Source organism: Lathamus discolor, chromosome 3 (assembly GCF_037157495.1).
Source record: "Lathamus discolor isolate bLatDis1 chromosome 3, bLatDis1.hap1, whole genome shotgun sequence".
Taxonomy (NCBI): domain Eukaryota; kingdom Metazoa; phylum Chordata; class Aves; order Psittaciformes; family Psittacidae; genus Lathamus; species Lathamus discolor.
In genome coordinates, this window is record NC_088886.1 from 150,193,449 (window position 1) to 150,198,850 (window position 5,402).

A 5,402-nucleotide genomic window follows, 5' to 3' on the forward strand; every position below is an offset into this window, starting at 1 on the left:
TGGGACTGGTGTGTTTTGTGTTCTTGACAACAGTGAAAAATGTGTCATTACTGTCCTCTTACAAGACAACCATGTATATGAGGCCCTCAGTGATAGGGTTTATTGGTGGTCTTTGCAGTGTTGGGGGAATGGTTGGACTTGATGATCATAAAGGTCTTTTCCAACTTGGTTGATTCTGTGATTCTATTTCGAAGATTCATTCTCTCCAGCTCCATGGCATGGTTTTGAAGGTGGGTCTTCTGCAGCACAGGCACTTCTGTACACACAGCTGGATGCTGCAGCACTTCCACGTGTGAGCAAGCGCTGAGCTGAGGAGACACGAGACTGGTGAGTGTATGGGGTGGTGATGGGGGTCCTTTTCCTGAAGTTGCAATTACTATGAGTAACCAGTGTAATTTGGAGGTGAATTTTAGAGATGAGTGACTGCAGGGTAATAGTCTGTGTTTGCCTTTAAGGCCTGTGGCTTCCTGTTACTGTGTTAAGTGCAGAAAGGGAGAAAATTCATCTGAGAAGTTGAAGTTTTGTGTAGTTTAAAGACTACAATTAAATTTTTGTGTAGTCTAAGAGGAGTTACAGCTGTTTCTACAGAAGGGCAGTTGGATGCTATGTTTGGATGTTCTTGTCAGCTCTTCTATTGGGGGATGATAATGAATGGCCCGTTCTTCAAGGGAATTCATGTTAGTGAGCTCTGTGGGTTCTCTTTCTTTAAAGCCCAAAACAGTCAGATTAAGGAAGCAATGCACTGGATGCTGTCCAGACGTTCAGAGTTCAGATGTGGTATGATATTGAGATAAATCTTTTTAGTGGAGGTGGGTTTTTCGGAATGTGCTGTGTCCGTATCCATAGTTCTTTTAAATGCTTTGGTCATTTTATCCTGTTATAATGCACTTCTTTCTATACTTCAGTTGTCATGTGTGTATTTAAATGTAATATGCTGTAGATCTAGCCTTATTTTCAAGCTAGTTCTATTAATTCCTGCATGTGTTTGCTCTACCATAGTTGCATGATTTCCACTGACCAGGACCAGTGATGATCTATTCCTCCCAAGCCTTTTTCTGTGATTAGAGTCAGTACTTGATGGTGGTTATTGCTTTAGGATTGGGGATTGTTTTTTGCAGCTTTGATTTCAGCCTTCCAGATGTGAGCAACATCTTACCCAAAATGTTTCATGGGTCTATGGCGCAGGACTTGGGATCTCACTAACTTTCAGGTTATGTGGCTTCATCCATCTTGTCACAACTGAAGCAGTGCATTTCAGTACACATTAGGAAGTTAAAAAACCCCTGCAGCATCCAAGTGTTGCACGCACTGCAGTAACTTTAAGTCCTTAAGCTATGTTTGTATTTGAAAGTTGTGCTAAGTGGAAGATTTGTGTTGTTAGCACTGATGTATCATTTCTTAGTCTCTTTTTCCTAGTGTCTGACATTCTGTTGGGATGCCTAATGGAAAAATAGGGTCATTGTCTACAGCAGAGAACAAAGGGAAGAGCTAGCAATGCACAGGAGTAAGTGACAGTGTGCAGAGAACATGAACTACTGGGCATGATATCAAGGTAAATTGAGTTGGAGTACACTGCTGTTCTACGCTAATGGATGTGCCACTTTACTAATCTGTGTATCTTATCTTGCAGAGGACATTTCTGTATGGAGTACTCCTTTTCCTTGGCATTCAACTCCTCAAGAAATCCTTTATGTCTTTTTGCTATTCTGTTCAGTATTTGATCCATCAGAACAAAGGTTTCTCCTCAGAACTTGGTGTTTCTGCTCAACTGTTGCTCAGCTTTCTTATTTTAGATTTCACTGAGCCATAAAGTTTTTGCTGCTATGTGTCCTGATTGCATAAATACTGCAAGCTCCCCTCATTTGGACTGGGTAGAACTTGCTATGAAATGTGGATATAAAGAGGAAATACAGCAATGCTTTAACCTCTTGAGGCTGTTGATGTAAGTACACAGTTTTATGAGAGAAGCAAATGCCTAGAAGTGGCTGCAGCTTTTTTCAGTCTCGAACATTATGCTGTAGTTATTCAGGGCAATAATTTCTGGCCTAAAGATAAATCAAAATCTTAAGTCAGAAGCTGAGACTGTTCTTCAACAACAGAAGAGAGTGCTGAAAGCTATTGCTCTGTGAGATAATGCTCCATTTTTAATTGCATAACTTGCAGCTTTTTCTTAAAATTTCAATGTCCTGAACCATCTCTAATTTAGAAAGTGAGCACTGACACAGAGAAGCTGTGGCTGCCCCATTTCTGGCTGTGTTCAAGGCCAGGTTGGACAGGGTTTGGAGCAACCTGCTCTAGTGGCAGGTGTCCCTTCACTTTCCTACATACTCAGTATCTTATTCCTATTCTTTTCAACAGAAATAGTGAACTATTCTGGTCTGGCTGGTTTTTAAAGATGTTTAATCTCATCAAAAGATGCTGTGTACTTTATTGGTGCTACAGATCGATCAAAAGAATGGTCTTTTTGGATAATGTGTGATCATTGCAACATTATTCATTTATCCACTCCATACCCACCCTGAGCCTCAACCCCCTGAAATCCTTTGTTTTCTATGGTATGTAAAATATGATTATCAAATCACATCTTTAGTATAGTTATTTTTCCAGTGTAAGGATGTTCAGATTCTGCCTTGCTAATGTATAGAGAGCATTTCCTTCATGGTTTGTTAATTATTTATTCCCAGTTAGTTAAGTAATAGGCCGGAGGGAGGAAAGTTTAATTCCTGCCCCAGTTCTGCCTGGAAGTGTCCAGCAACCAGCAGCATTTCTCAAATCACACAGGAGCACCCTGCAAACCTTTGGGAGAAGTGCTAGAACCTGTGATCCAGATGAAGTGATGAGTTTATGAATCTTCAGAAGACCTCAGAGAATTGCTTTGAGTTGATGTGTATGTGACCTTAGGGAGAAAATAGTTAAATAAGGATTTACATTCCCATGTCAAGATCTCCTCCAGTGAAAGCAATGCTCAATATTAAATACAAATTTAGATGGAATTTGTGTGTGGATTAGAAACTGAGCTATGAGTTATTTAAATCTTTTAGCTGTTTTCTGGCTGAATGAAATGCAGCTGAATGAAATGCACTTTTTACAGCTAGTTCCAGTACAAGTCAGTATTGCTTTGTTACTACAGTTTACCTGTTTCTTAGGACACTGTGTAATTAATACTTGGTATATATTTAATATCTTTGTGGCAGTGAACTCATTTACTGCTTTTACCATAGTATATCTTGGGATTACGGATTAAGCATCAGTAAAGAACTTTTCTCTTCCTTTTTTACAAGGAGACACATGGAAAAGATGAGGGGTGATGGGTAAAAGTTACTTCTGGGGATATTCCAACTGGGCACAAGAGGAAACTTTCTCGCTGAGAACAATCAGCCACTGGAATAATCTCCCCAGCGAAGTGGTAGTTTCCCCAGCATTGGACACTGTTAAGATTCATTTACACAGGGTGCTGGGATATCTAGTGTATGTCATGCTTTACCTAGAAAGGTTAGACCAGATGAACGCTGAGGTCCCTTCCCACCTGGGATTCTCGGATGCTATGAACTGATGGTGCCTCATTCCTGACTGAATGGTAATTCATGGACCTAGGCTACAATACTCATTTCCTGGTTGCTGGCACTCCAGCACAGTGCTCAAGGATACTAAGAGGTAACAGCATTGCTTCACGCATTTGCACAGGGCAGTTTGGGAGCTGGCAGTAGAAAACGCTAGTTTTTGAGCCTCATCTTCTAATGACAGATATTAGCTGTAGCATCTTGGTAATTCAGATGGACAGAGACAAGATGCCTTCATCTCATGACCCTCACAGCCTGTAATGGGAGAATACAAAACCTAGAATTATTTTCTATAAGAAAGCACATAAAAATTATCTTACAATTTGTTTTGAAGTGTAGAGATGTGTCTCAAGTTAATCATTTTCTCAAATACTTCACTGGAAATATGAATGTGGGGTTGTCATCCCATGTCATGTGCTATCTGTTGTCTCTTGAATTTCCACCTGCTCTCAGTTCCTTTCAGGAAACTATTGGAATTTCCAAAATACGGACCCTCTGTATGTTATGAATGCGACTAATGGCCACATAGTTTTCCTTATTCAGGAAACTCAGTGCCTTGTTTAAAAGAAATCCTACAGAGCTGCAAAACATCTGACAAAGGAATTCCTAAACTATCACACATCTATTTCACTGTCTCTTAAATTTGCTTCTGGTAGGGTTTTTGCTTTTTCTAATGGACCTGCTTTTGGTCATCCTGACAGAAGATGAAAGCAGCTGGGCAGATGCAGAAATCAGGTAAAGCACTTGGGACTTTCTTTTCTATGAAACCTGTTGGGAACCAGAAAATGAAATCCAAATGGGTGGTGGGGTCCTTAGAGAAAGCAGACTGCAATAGTCTCGTCATGACAAAGTGGCTTCTGACAAATGGGCTGTTACTCTAACTGTCATGACAAGTAAATATTTCAGGGAAAACCAAGGATCCCTGTGCAGAAAGTTAAACTACATTAAAAGAGTTCAGTGATGCTATAATGTTCTTACTTGATATAAACTGTAAAATATTCTGTGAGGAGATGTTTATAGCTATCAACTAACTCAATTTACCTTTGGGATGTGAGTTTACACTCATTTTCTACCCCATATATGAGTGATTGCAGCAAAGATGCAGCCAAATTTATTAGTGTACTGTTGGAAGAACAGTTTGTATTTCATTTAAAGAAACATTTGTATGATTTTTAAAGGGGATAATGTGAAAATTAAAGCTGGATTAGGGGCTGACCTCTAGTGTTGGAAGAGTTTTTGCAGTTCTTAAGGCAGGAGATCGTTATCTCAGGCAGATGTTGCTGTAATGTGTCTGTCTGCAGTAAAGCAGTGCTGTCCCAGATAGTGCACTGCTTGTCCACCTACCTAGGATGTTTTGATTGTGAATTTTGAAAGAATTGAATTAAGTTTCTCTATATGCCTCACTGTGTTTACTTCTTTGATCCGAGAAAGCTTTTGCTTGATGATGGTAAAAACCATTCACTTTTCATATTCTTTTTATAGTGACTTTGGGTTTTACAGATGCATAAAAATATGCTTAGTGTTAACCATGGGTATGTGTGTATTTATATGTTTCTATGTATACATATCTATGTATTTTTATATGTAAAAATCTATTTAAAGTATGATTATAGAGGAGAAAAAAAGGCAGTAGAGAATAAATAGTCAGTAGTGGTAGTGAACATCCATGGTCAGGTAACACAAAACTGTAACACCAGCCTTTTCATCAAAACCGTGTTCACTTTAGGCCGAAGAAAGAGGAATAAAGAACAGCTAAGTGGTGCCAAGTAGTGTGCAGGCCTTTTTATTTTCAGTGTGATGTATTTCAATATTACATTATGAAAAACTCATCCAAGTGTATTT